Below are 14,335 nucleotides of genomic sequence, written 5' to 3' on the forward strand. Positions count from 1 at the left end.
CAGTTGTATCAGTTTTATGTTTCCTTTTGAAAAGTTTTCATGTAGCATTTAATTAATTAGCTTCTGCGTGATGTAAATAACTTCCACTTCTACTTGCCTACGGGCTTTCTTTAATAACCTGCTCTTTGAAGTCTTGTCATATTGCTTCATTGTCATTTTCCCGATCACTGTTCTTGTTTTTGTTTGACGAAGCAAATACCTTTTGAAATTCTAGTCTAGCCTTGGGAGTGTGGCTTTGGGTCTTGTCTACGGCCAGTTTTGGAGGAGAAGATGCACATTCAGAGGGTCTGGGTCTGGTCACAGTAAGAGGAATTAAAGTGACAGGACCGCCAGGGAAGGAAGGGGAGCGTCAGCTAATTGGATTGTTATCAGTCCTCCGGACAGCCACAGGAGGCGTTTCTCTGCCCCAGCCTTGCAGGTTTTTGTTTTACAGGAAAGGCTGTCCCCTTCCAGATGGGGAGTAGGATAAAGCGCCAGGTAGGTCTCCTGGGTTCCAGGAAGCCAGATTACATTAGGAAGAAAAGGGAGGCCCTGTGAGTCCTTAGACCGGGGAATGAGTGGTGCCTGGGAGGAAGGATCAGGTAATGGTGGGCCGGCTCCAGGACTGTGTGAGGGGAGTAGAATGTTAAACGTAATGAAATGCCAAAAAGGGTGTGTGTGTGTGTGTGTGTGTGTGTGTGTGTGTGTGTGTGTGTGTGTGCGCGCGCACATGTGATTCCCACCCTTCAATCTTTTGTTTGTTTTAAAAGCTGAACTTGGAATGAAATGCCTGTGAATGTGACTGTGTAAAGGTGTGTGTGTGTGTGTGTGTGTGTGCTTCCCACCCTTCAATCTTTTGTTTGTTTTAAAAGCTGAACTTGGAGCCTTGTCCAGGAGGGCATGGGTGATGCAGGGAGTCCCTTCAACCCCTGGTGGAGATGCCAGTACTTTAGAGAAATGCGACCTTCAGTTTAAGGGTTTTCTTTTGACCATTACAGACAATGGAATGAAACCCAAACCCTGCAAGGGAGGGTGAATTCTCAGCATTTTGTCCTGAAGGAGTAAAGTAAGCACCTGCGGTCCAGGCTCTCTTTGTTTCCTTACCCATGCACACATTCATGTGAAAGGAGCAGAGAAGCGTTGGTATTTAATCTCAATGCTTATTTAGGAAAATTATTTTTAGTTCATCTCCTCAATTCTGTTTCCACAGTAAAATCAGGCAAATCAGATAACAAATGAGGGTGTAGTCTAACCCCACCCCCACTTTGGTTTTGGTGGGAGAGCCTGCCATTCCCAGGCACCCTCAAACTGCCTTGAAGCAGGGCACAGGGGATTGCTCCTTGGTGCTTCCTGTCACCCCTTCACCACACCAGTCCCCAGGGGCTGCAGAAAGTAGAGAGGCCCCAGACTCAAAAAGATTGCACCCAGACAATGGGCTCTTCTCCTCTCCCCATCCTTCCTTCTCCAAGTTTCAATTGTAAATGAGGTTTGCAGGAGCCCCTGGCCAGACTGGCCTGAAGCATGGAATGAAGACGTAAGTGACTTTCATTGTATCAGGGCCTCAACAGAAAACAGCATATTCAAAAGAGGCTAGTTCAAGAAGAGTCTTTAGAAGGAATTATTCCAGTGGAGTGGGTGGAGGAGAGCACAGTAACCTGTTACTACCCCAAGGCTGGGAGAGGCAAGGGAAGGAGAGCAAGTCCTGTGGAGTCACCACCTTGCCCACAGCGTGCCCCTTCAGTCAGGCGGCACTGTGGACCCCAAGTGACCTTGTGGAGAGGGAGCCTAGGGAATAAAAACCCAGACTTTACTACCCCCCTCCCTCTGCTCCCCGGGCAAGGCTGAAAGCATGAGGAAGCCATGCAGCTCAGGAACCTGTGATGTAATACAGGTCAGCACCCAGGCAGACATGAGGTGGAGAATGTGGACCCAGAACGACAGATGTAGGGCTGTTGGCACACTCACAGTGTGAGGGAAAGAAGCCAGGTTCGGGGAGTGGGAAAGAAAGATGTAAACCTATGTAAACCTTGGGCATCCTGTGGTCTTGAACAGGGACAAGATCTCAGTAACAACAGAAGATGAGGTTTGTAGTTTCCTGCTAGGGGACCAGGGAGAATATTCATTTCTAGCACCCTTCTCCTCCCCCCACCACACCCAGGTTTATTTAACTCTTTGTGGATCTTTATTTTTACATACCTATTTTACAGTAACTTTATTGAGTTCTGCAAAATTAAACTTGCATCTTGATTGAAGTTATACTGAATTTATAGAGCAGTTTGGGGGTACTTGATTTCTTTTTAATATTAAGTCATCCCATGCAGAGGATAGTTCCCCATTTATTCACATTATGTTGTTTGTTCTTTATTATGCTTTTTAAATTTTACTTTTTCATACTGTATGCTGAGCTAATTCTTAGGCATTTTATAGCTTTTGCTGTGGTTGTGACTGTTACTGTAATTTTCTTTTTCAATCCCATATTTCTGGTGTAGAGAAATGTAAGTTTTTAAAAAACTGTGGTAAAAAACAGAAAATATAAAATTTACTGTCTTAATCATTTTTAAGTGTACATTTCAGTAGCATTAAGTATATTTACATTTTTCTGCAACAAATCTCCAGAACTTTTTCATCATGCAAAAGGGAACCTCTGTACCCATTAAGTAACAACTCCCTATCCCCACTCCCCCTTCCTAACCACCATGCTACTTTATGTTTCTATGAATTTGACTACTTTAGATACTTCATATAATGTAATCATACAGTATTTGTCTTTTTTGTGACTGGTTTAGTTCACTTTAGCATAATGTTCAGCCGTGTTGTAGCATATAACAGAATTTCCTTTCTTTTTCAAGGCTGACTAATATTCCTTTGTATGTGTATGTGTGTGTACCACATTTTATTTATTCATTCATCCATCAATGAACATTCCACCTCTTGGCTATTGTGAATAGTGCTGCTATGAACATGGTTGTGCAAATCTGTTCAAATTCCTTTTTCCTTTTTTTGATAGTAGCCATCCTAATGGGTGTGAGGTGATATCTCATTGTGGTTTTCATTTGCATTTCTCTAATGATTAGTGATATTGAACATTTTTTCATATGCTTGTTGGCCATTTGTATGTCATCTTTAGAGAAACGCTTATTCAAGTCCTTTGCCCATTTTTAAATTGTTTTTATGTGTGATTTTATTTGTTGTTATTGAGTTGTAGGAATTCTTTATGTATTCTGGATACAGACCTCTTATCAGATAAATGATTTGTAAATATTAGAAATTAACTAATTTTTATATGTTGATTGTATATGGGATAACCTGGATGGTCTCTCTTACTGGGTTCAGTGGTTGGTTTATTATTGATATTCTCTGTCTCTCACTCTCATTTGTCAGGTGGATAATAATATCATCAGCAAACACTGAGAGTATTCCCTTCTCATCCCTAAAACTCTTAGTTTTCTTTTTTCATAGCATTGACTGGAACCTCCAGTGCTTAAGCTGTAGCAGTGACAATGAACGTCATTGTTAAAGGACATACAACTAAATGTTCTTCATTAACTACAGTGTTTGTTTTTTTTTAATTGAAGCTTTGATTTGAGATAATTGCTGATTCATATGCAGTTGTAAGAAATAGTACAAACAGATCCCATGTACCCTTGACCCAGTTTCCTCTGATGGTGGCATCTTGTAAAACTATGGGACAATATCACAACCAGTATACATTGATACAGTCAAAATATAGAACATTTCTACCATCACGGTCATCCTTCACATTGCCCTGTTGTAGCCACACCCACTTCCCTGTTGCCCCACATCCTTCTTGACCTCTGGCAGTTGCTAATCTGTTCTCCATTTCTATAATTTTGTCATTTCAAAAATGTTTTATAAATGGAAACATACAGTATATAACTTTTTGGCATTGGCTTTTTTCTCACATATTTTTCTGTAGATTGGATTACACAAGGTTGTTGCAAGTTTCTTATTATTGAGTTGTATTCCATGGTATGGATACAGCACAGTTATAGGACATCTGGGTTGTTTCCAGTTTTCGCTAATATGAATAAAGTTGCTATAAACATTTATGTACAAATTTTTGCTTGGACATAGTCTTCATTTTTCTGAGACAAACACCCAAGAGTGTAATTGCTGAATTGTGTGGTAGTTGCATGTTTAGTCTTTTAAAGAAACTACGGAACTGTTTTTCAGAGGGTCTGTACTAGCAATATATGAGTGATCCGGTTTTTCTGCATCTTCACCAGCATTTGGCATTACCACTATTTCTTTCTTTCTTTTTTTTCCCAGCCATTCTAACAGGTGTGTGGTGATATACTGTTTTAATCTGCATTTCCCTAATGGCTATTGTTGAACATCTTTTCATGTGTTTATTTGCCATCTGTGACATGTCTCTTCATTTCTTTTTCCTATTTTATAATTAGAGTGCTCATTTTTTACGGTTCAGTTTTGAGTTTGTTAAATATTATAGATACTAGTTTTTTTTTGGATACATGGTTTGCACATACTCTCTTCCATACTGTAGCCTTTCTTTTCATCCTCTTCACAGGTCATTCGCAGAATGAAAGTTTTTAATTTTGGTAAGGTCCAATTTATCAATTTTTCTTCTATGAATCATGCTTTTGGTGTCAACTCTAATGAATTCCTTGCCTACCTCTATTTATCCTGAAGCTCTTCTATTTTAAAAACATTTTTATATTTTATTTTTAAGTGTATGACTCATGGTGGGTTGAGCTGCTGCTTCTCCTCCTTCTCCCTCACCTTGCCCTTCTCCCCTTTCTCCTTCTCTGCCTGTGGATGTTCATTGTTCCAGCACAATTTTTAGGAATTGAATTGCTTTTGCACTTAAAAAAAAAATCAGGTATATTTGTGTGGGTCTGTTTTGGGGTTCCCTGTTCTGTTCAAATGGTCTGTATACCTGTCCCTTGCCTAATACACACAGTATTGGTTACTGTAGCTATATAGTGAGTTTTGAAATCTGATAGACTGAAACTTCCCATTTTATCCTTTCTCATGATTGTTTTAGCTATTCCAGTTCTTTTGCTTTCCCATCTAAGTTTTACTATAGTATTCTCTAGATCTATAAAAAATCTTGCTGGGATTTTGATAGGAATTCCATTGACCCTGTTTATCAACTTGGAGAGAAACAGCATTTTACTATGTTGAGTCTTCTAATCCATTGTGGGTAAAATTGCAGTATTTCCAGAATATCTTGCCTGGCCTTAGTGCATCTCCATATCAATAGGTGTTTCCAAGGGGTGGAGAGAAGTAGTCGTCTCCATGTCAATAGGTAATTACAAGGGTGGGTGAGGGCAACATATCTGGACCAGAGAGGTTGGGTGGGGTCCCTTTTTGCAGCCGGGGCAGAGAGACATGGGTGAACAGAAGTGGATGACTGCTTGTAAGCATAAACGGTTTTCTCCCACTTTATTTCTCCCTTTGACTGATTTCAGCTTCAAAGGTAATTTACCCTGGCTGGGAACATATTTTCCCACTTGTTACATCCATGAAAGTGATATGTATCTCAATTTATTTAGATATTTTTTGGTATCTCTTATCAGTGTGAATAGTTTTCCGCATAGAGTTTTAGCACATTTTGTGAAGTTGATACCTAAATATTTCATTTTTGAACAATTTAAACTGTTAGTGATTTTTAGTTTTGGTATTCATGTGTTCATTTTTTTTTTTTTTAGTAGCAGGATCAATCAGTTATTTATTAAGCACCTATACATGATTTAAAGAAGGATAAGGCATGACCCCTACCCTAAAGGAGTTCATGTTCTAGTTGTCCATAGAAGAAACACACACATGAAAATACACTATATGAACACATTCAATTTGTGCTAAGGTCCATGGTTTCAGTGAACAAGTATTTTCTTTCTTGTTGCTTCATCCATCTGGACTTCATTTCCAAGGTCACCTCATTGTCCAGAATAGCTGCTGAAGTTCCTCTGCATTCCGAACAGATGGAAGCAGAAAGGAGAAAAGGGTATACTGCCTCTTTTTATTTAATGACACTCCTTAGAAGTTGTACACATTGCTTCTACTTGCATTCCACACAGTCACACAGCCATACCTGAATGCAAGGGAGGATGAGAATTGTATTAATTGTGGGCTGCCAAATACTTAACTGAACATTCAAGATTCATTGCTAAGGATGATGATAAGTTGGGGATAAAAAGCAGGTCTTTACCATATCATTCTTCACATGGTTATGCTTTGTAGCTCAGAAGAGGGGCTGATTATTCTAGATTGGGTAGTCACAGAGCTGTTGGATTTGGGGCAGGTAGTAATAAGTGGGGATTCAGAGGATTGGGTAAACATCAGTTACAAGCAAATCCTATGACAGGAGTGGCTTTTCCAGGAGAGAGAGTCTAGGAGAGGAGGCTGGTCAGAGGTGCTGAGGTCAGCCCACAGAGATTCTTACCTCTGAAGCTCTTTCTTTTATTTTTTTTTATTTTGGTATCATTAATCTACAATTACATGAAGAACGTTATGTTTACTAGGCTCCCCCTTTCACCGAGTCCTGCCCACATACCCCTTCATAGTCACTGTTCATCAGCATAGTAAGATGCTGTAAAATCACTACTTGTCTTCTCTGTGTTGTTCATGTGTTAATTTTTAATACATAAAAATACAATTGATTTTTAAAATATGTTTATTTTGTGACCTGTAAACTTGCTAAACCCACTTACTAATTCTAGGACTGTTTTTGTAGATTCCTTGGGATTTTCTACATATAAAATCTTACATGAAGATATGGGTATTTTTTATTTCTTCCTATCCTGTCTGTTTACCTTTTATTTTATTTTCTTGCATTATTGTATTGGTTAGAATTTCTAACAATATTTTGTATAAGAATGGTAAGAGCAGATGTCTTGTACCTTGTCTTAGGGGAAGAGCATTCAGTCTATCACCATTAGGTATAATATTAGCTCTAGGTTTTTTTTTTTTATGATGCTTTTTATCAAGTTGAGAAAGTTCCCTTTATTCCTATTTTTTTCTGAGTTTTTATCATGAATGGGTGTTAAATTTAATCAAATGTTTTCCCTATATTGTTTGATATGATCATGTTGATGTGATCACTTTTCTTTCTTAGTCTGATAATATGGTAGATAACATTAATGAATTTTCAAATATTGAACCAGCCTTGCATCTCTGGAAAAATCATGATTTTAGTGTATACAATTTTTTTTTGTGTGTGTGTGTGTGAATCTGCCATAATTTATTTAACCAGTCATCCCTAGTGGACAATTTGGGAGGTTTCTGATCTTACCAGCTGGCCTTTTTTTTTTTTTTTTTTTTTTTTTTGAGAGGGCATCTCTCATATTTATTGATCAAATGGTTGTTAACAACAATAAAATTCAGTATAGGGGGGTCAATGCTCAATGTACAATCATTAATCCATCTCAAGCCTAATTCTCGTCAGTCTCCAATCTTCTGAAGCATAACGAACAAGTTCTTACATGGTGAACGAATTCTTACACAGTGAATAAATTCTTACATGGTGAACAGTACAAGGGCATTCATCACAGAAACTTTCGGTTTTGATCATGCAATATGACCTATAAACCATCAGGTCAAATATGAATATTCATTTGATTTTTGTACTTGATTTATATGTTGATCCCACATTTCTCCTATTATTATTATTATTTTTATTTTTAATAAAATGCTGAAGTGGTAGGTAGATGCAAGATAAAGGTAGAAAACATAGTTTAGTGCTGTAAGAAGGCAAATGTAGATGATCAGATGATCAGGTGTGTGCCTATGGACTAAGTATTAATCCAGGCTAGACAAGGGCAGCAAGACATCCACGGATGCAGAAGATTTCTCTCAAAGCAGGGGGGGTGAGGTTCTGAGCCTCACCTCTGTTGATCCCCAAATTCTCACCTGATGGCCCCCCTGCGACTGTGCCTGTCTTAGGTTGTTCCTCCCTTGAGGAATCTTACCCGTCTCTGGCTAACCAGTCATCTTCCGGGGCCATACAGGGAAATGTAAAGTTGGTAAGTGAGAGAGAAGCCATATTGTTTGCAAAGGTTAGCTTTTTACTTCTTTGCAGATTTATGCCCTGTGGCTTCTATGCCCAGCACTTGTCTCGAGGTATCTTTACCACCTGGAGGAATTATGATACTCAGTAAATTCGATATGAGGCACGAATTCTATTTAAGGTTTGTAATTAGGAAGGAAGAAGAAAAGCTATAGATGTAGCATATGAAGGAAACTTGGGAGGATTGATTATTTCTTTGACATATCTTCTTGTATAGTACCTTAAGTATGTATAGGTTTTAAACTACCAACTAATTTGCACACACATATTAACATAATAGGAATACGGTGACATAAACAAAGCAAATCTATAATTACCAGCCATCTCCAGTGAAGCCAAGAAAACCATTTAGGCACCCTAGGCATTTGTGAAAATTTATCTATGATATGATGGATATTTTCCAACTGTACTTGAACCATCAGACAAATTAAAGCAGCCCATTTCTGGCATCTGTTCACATCCCATATGTTCTTTTAACCATAGATAGTCTATAGTCATGAGATTTTGGGGTGCTACAACTTGCACCCCTCCCAACTCCTGGTTGAGTTCCAACAGTACAGATCCAGTCAAATTCGTTGTCTCACTGTATGCACATGCCAGCCTAGACATCTCCCTCCTCCTTCTTATGGCAAGTCCAGGAGACAGTGGGCTGGATGCAGCCACAACTGCAGCATCGTCCGGATCCCTGTGGAGGCTTTTTGATGATCATCCCCCGGCACGAGTCCTCCAGAGAGTGCTGATGCCGGAAGCTCCTCCTCATATCGTATCTTAGTTCATTTTCTGGGTATCCAAGCTAGGCCTTGATCTTCTGCGTAGAAACAAACAGACCCTTTGCCCACACTTTGACATGCCCTCTATACCACTGTGCAGAACTCATTGGAGGTCAGCACACAGAAACTGCTTTTTTTTTTTTTTTTTAATTAAGAGAAAGGAATATTATCAGAAAAGAGTACCTCCATAGCTGATCATCTGACACCCTTTAAGTGATCAACATTAAGGATATTTAAAGCATGCGTTGATCTTTGATTTACCAATAGTTTTATCCTGTTAAGGAGTAATCCCCCTTTTCTTTCTTTCTTTCTTTTTTTTTTAAAATTTTTAATCTACACTTACCTGAAGAATACTATGTTTACTATGCTCTCCCCTATATCAGGTCCCCCCTAACAACCACATTACGGTTACTGTCCATCAGCTTAGCAAAATGTGGTAGAGTCACTACTTGTCCTCTCTGTGTTGTGCAGCCCACCCTCCCCTTTCTCCCTCCCCCCCATGCATGCTAATCTTAATACCCCCCTTCTTCTTCCCCCCCCTTATCCCTCCCTGCCCACCCATCCTCCCCAGTTCCTTTCCCTTTGGTACCTGTTAGTCCATTTTTGGGTTCTGTAATTCTGCTGCTGTTTTGTTCCTTCAGTTTTTCCTTTGTTCCTATACTCCTCAGATGAGTGAAATCATTTGGTATTTCTCTTTCTCCGCTTGGCTTATTTCACTGAGCATAATACTCTCCAGCTCCATCCATGTTGCTGCAAATGGTTGGATTTTTCCACTTCTTATGGCTGAGTAGTATTCCATTGTGTATATGTACCACATCTTCTTTATCCATTCATCTACAGATGGACATTTAGGTTGCTTCCAATTCTTGGCTATTGTAAATAGTGCTGCGATAAACATAGGAGTGCATCTGTCTTTCTCAAACTTGATTGCTGCGTTCTTAGGGTAAATTCCTAGGAGTGGAATTCCTGGGTCAAATGGTAGGTCTGTTTTGAGCATTTTGATGCACCTCCATACTGCTTTCCACAATGGTTGAACTAATTTACATTCCCACCAGCAGTGTAGGAGGGTTCCCCTTTCTCCACAGCCTCGCCAACATTTGTTGTTTGTCTTTTGGATGGCAGCTATCCTTACTGGTGTGAGGTGATACCTCATTGTAGTTTTAATTTGCATTTCTCTGATAATTAGCGATGTGGAGCATCTTTTCATGTGTCTCTTGGCCATCTGTATTTCTTTTTTGGAGAACTGTCTGTTCAGTTCCTCTGCCCATTTTTTAATTGGGTTGTTTGTTTTTTGTTTGTTGAGGCGTGTGAGCTCTTTATATATTCTGGACGTCAAGCCTTTATCAGATCTGTCATTTTCAAATATATTCTCCCATACTGTAGGGTTCCTTTTTGTTCTATTGATGGTGTCTTTCGCTGTACAGAAGCTTTTCAGCTTAATGTAGTCCCACTTGCTCATTTTTGCTGTTGTTTTCCTTGCCCGGGGAGATATGTTCAAGAAGAGATCACTCATGTTTATGTCTAAGAGGTTTTTGCCTATGTTTTTTTCCAAGAGTTTAATGGTTTCGTGACTTACATTCAGGTCTTTGATCCATTTTGAGTTTACCTTTGTATATGGGGTTAGACAATGGTCCAGTTTCATTCTCCTACATGTAGCTGTCCAGTTTTGCCAGCACCATCTGTTGAAGAGACTGTCATTTTGCCATTGTATGTCCATGGCTCCTTTATCAAATATTAATTGACCATATATGTTTGGGTTAGTTTCTGGGGTCTCTAATCTGTTCCACTGGTCTGTGGCTCTGTTCTTGTGCCAGTACCAAATTGTCTTGATTACTATGGCTTTGTAGTAGAGCTTGAAGTTGGGGAGTGAGATCCCCCCTACTTTATTCTTCTTTTTCAGGATTGCTTTGGCTCTTCGGGGTCTTTGGTGTTTCCATATGAATTTTTGAATTATTTGTTCCAATTCATTGAAGAATGTTGCTGGTAATTTGAGAGGGATTGCATCAAATCTGTATATTGCTTTGGGCAGGATGGCCATTTTGATGATATTAATTCTTCCTAGCCATGAGCATGGGATGAGTTTCCATTTATTAGTGTCCCCTTTAATTTCTCTTAAGAGTGAGTTGAGTTTTCAGAGTATAAGTCTTTAACTTCTTTGGTTTGGTTTATTCCTAGGTATTTTATTCTTTTTGATGCAATGGTGAATGGAATTGTTTTCCTGATTTCTCTTTCTATTGATTCATTGTTAGTGTATAGGAAAGCTACAGATTTCTTTGTGTTAATTTTGTATCCTGCAACTTTGCTGTATTCTGATATCAGTTCTAGTAGTTTTGGAGTGGAGTTTTTAGGGTTTTTTATGTACAGTATCATATCATCTGCAAATAGTGACAGTTTAACTTCTTCTTTACCAGTCTGGATTCCTTGTATTTCTTTGTTTTGTCAGATTGCCGTGGCTAGGACCTCCAGTACTATGTTAAATAACAGTGGGGAGAGTGGGCATCCCTGTCTTGTTCCCGATCTCAGAGGAAATGCTTTCAGCTTCTCGCTGTTCAGTATAATGCTGGCTGTGGGTTTATCATATATGGCCTTTATTATGTTGAGGTACTTGCCCTCTATTCCCATTTTGCTGAGAGTTTTTATCATGAATGGATGTTGAATTTTGTCAAATGCTTTTTCAGCATCTATGGAGATGATCATGTGGTTTTTGTCTTTCTTTTTGTTGATGTGGTGGATGATGTTGATGGATTTTCGAATGTTGTACCATCCTTGCATCCCTGGGATGAATCCCACTTGGTCATGGTGTATGATCCTTTTGATATACTGTTGAATTCTGTTTGCTAATATTTTATTGAGTATTTTTGCATCTACATTCATCAGGGATATTGGTCTGTAATTTTCTTTTTTGGTGGGGTCTTTGCCTGGTTTTTGTATTAGGGTGATGTTGGCTTCATAGAATGAGTTTGGGAGTATTCCCTCTTCTTCTATTTTTTGGAACACTTTAAGGAGAATGGGTATTATGTCTTCTTTGTGTGTCTGATAAAATTCCAAGGTAAATCCGTCCGGCCCTGGGGTTTTGTTCTTGGGTAGTTTTTTGATTACCGTTTCAATTTCTTTGCTTGTAATTGGTTTGTTTAACTTTTGTGTTTCTTCCTTGGTCAGTCTTGGGAGGTTGTATTTTTCTAGGAAGTTGTCCATTTCTTCTAGGTTTTCCAGCTTGTTGGCATATAGGTTTTCATAGTAGTCTTTAATAATTCTTTGTATTTCTGTGGAGTCTGTCGTGATTTTTCCATTCTCATTTCTGATTATGTTGATTTGTGTTGACTCTCTTTTTCTCTTAATAAGTTGGGCTAGAGGCTTATCTATTTTGTTTATTTTCTCAAAGAACCAGCTCTTGGTTTCGTTGATTTTTGCTATTGTTTTATTCTTCTCAATTTTGTTTATTTCTTCTCTGATCTTTATTATGTCCCTCCTTCTGCTGACTTTAGGCCTCATTTGTTCTTCTTTTTCCAGTTTTAATAATTGTGATGTTAGACTATTCATTTGGGATTGTTCTTCCTTCTTCAAGTGTGCCTGGATTGCTATATACTTTCCTCTTAAGACTGCTTTCGCTGCATCCCACAGAAGTTGGGGCTTAGTGTTGTTGTTGTCATTTGTTTCTATATATTCCTTGATCTCTATTTTGATTTGTTCATTGATCCATTGATTATTTAGTAGCATGTTGTTAAGCCTCCATGTGTTTGTGAGCCTTTTTGTTTTCTTTGTAGAATTTATTTCTACTTTCATACCTTTGTGGTCTGAAAAATTGGTTGGTAGAATTTCAATATTGTGGAATTTACTGAGGCTCTTTTTGTGAGCTAGTATGTGGTCTATTCTGGAGAATGTTCCATGTGCACTTGAGAAGAATGTATATCCTGTTGCTTTTGGATGTAAAGTTCTATAGATGTCTATTAGGTCCATCTGTTCTAGTGTGTTGTTCAGTGCCTGTGTGTCTTTACTTATTTTCTGCCTGGTGGATCTATCCTTTGGGGTGAGTGGTGTGTTGAAGTCTCCTACAATGAATGCATTGCAGTCTATTTCCCTCTTTAGTTCTGTTAGTATTTGCTTCACATATGCTGGTGCTCCTGTATTGGGTGCATATATATTTAGAATGGTTATATCCTCTTGTTGGACTAAGCCCTTTATCATTATGTAGTGGCCTTCTTTATCTCTTGTTACTTCCTTTGTTTTGAAGTCTATTTTGTCTGATACTAGTACTGCAACACCTGGTTTTTTAGGGGTCCTCCCATCTAGAGCAGTCCCTGTAGGATGCCCTGTAGAGGTGGTTTGTGGGAAGCAAATTTCCTCAGCTTTTGCTTGTCTGGGAATTGTTTGATCCCACCATCATATTTAAATGATAGTCGTGCTGGATACAGTATCCTTGGTTCAAGGCCCTTCTGTTTCATTGCATTAAGTATATCATGCCATTCTCTTCTGGCCTGTAGGGTTTCTGTTGAGAAGTCTGATGTTAGCCTGATTGGTTTTCCTTTATAGGTGACCTTTTTCTCTCTAGCTGCCTTTAAAACTCTTTCCTTGTCCTTGATCCTTGCCATTTTAATTATTATGTGTCTTGGTGTTGTCATCCTTGGATCCTTTCTGTTGGGGGTTCTGTATAATTCCATGGTCTGTTCGATTATTTCCTCCCCCAGTTTTCAGAAGTTTTCAGCAATTATTTCTTCAAAGACACTTTCTATCCCTTTTCCTCTTTCTTCCTCTTCTGGTATCCCTATAATACGAATGTTTTTCCTTTTGTATTGGTCACATATTTCTCTTAGTGTTGTTTCATTCCTGGAGATCCTTTTATCTCTCTCTATGTCAGCTTCTATACGTTCCTGTTCTCTGGCTTCTATTCCTTCAATGGCCTCTTGCATCTTATCCATTCTGCTTATAAATCCTTCCAGGGATTGTTTCACTTCTGTGATCTCTTTTCTGACATCTGTGATCTCCTTCCGGACTTCATCCCACTGCTCTTGCATTTTTCTCTGCATCTCATCCCATTGCTCTTGCATTTTTTTCTGCATCTCTGTCAGCATGTTCATGATTTTTATTTTGAATTCTTTTTCAGGAAGACTAGTTAGGTCTGTCTCCTTCTCAGGTGTTGTCTCTGTGATCTTTGTCTGCCTGTAGTTTTGCCTTTTCATGGTGATAGAGATAGTTTGCAGAGCTGGTACAAGTGACCGCTGGAAGAGCTTCCCTTCTTGTTGGTTTGTAGCCTTTTCCTGGGAGAATAGCGACCTCTAGTGGCTTGTGCTGGGCAGCTGTGCGCAGACAGGGCTTCTGCTTCCTGCCCAGTTGCTTTGGGGTTTATCTCCGCTGCTGCTGTGGGCTTGGCCTGGCTGGGGCTGTTCCTCCAAAATGGTGGAGCCCCGTTGGAGGGGGAGCAGCCAGGAGACTATTTATCTCCGTAAGGGGCCTCTGTGCTCCCTGCTGCCCAGGGGGTTAGAGTGCCCAGAGATCCCCAGATTCCCTGCTTCTGGTCTAAGTGACCTGTCCTGCCCCT

General features: G+C 39.3%; 1 protein-coding gene across 4 annotated transcripts in view; it reads left to right on the forward strand.

The window, feature by feature from the left end:
* Positions 1 to 14,335, forward strand: part of LOC140846858 (anthrax toxin receptor-like) — a 68,684-nt gene that overhangs the window by 656 nt on the left and 53,693 nt on the right. The window contains exon 2 of one of the 4 annotated variants that reach the window (XM_073224960.1): positions 434 to 477. The exons of the other annotated variants lie outside the window; for them this stretch is intronic. The gene's annotated coding sequence lies outside the window, so the exon portion shown is untranslated. The remainder of the gene's footprint in view (positions 1 to 433; positions 478 to 14,335) is intronic. 4 annotated transcript variants of the gene reach the window in all.

This window comes from Manis javanica, chromosome 16, assembly GCF_040802235.1.
Source record: "Manis javanica isolate MJ-LG chromosome 16, MJ_LKY, whole genome shotgun sequence".
Taxonomy (NCBI): Eukaryota; Metazoa; Chordata; class Mammalia; order Pholidota; family Manidae; genus Manis; species Manis javanica.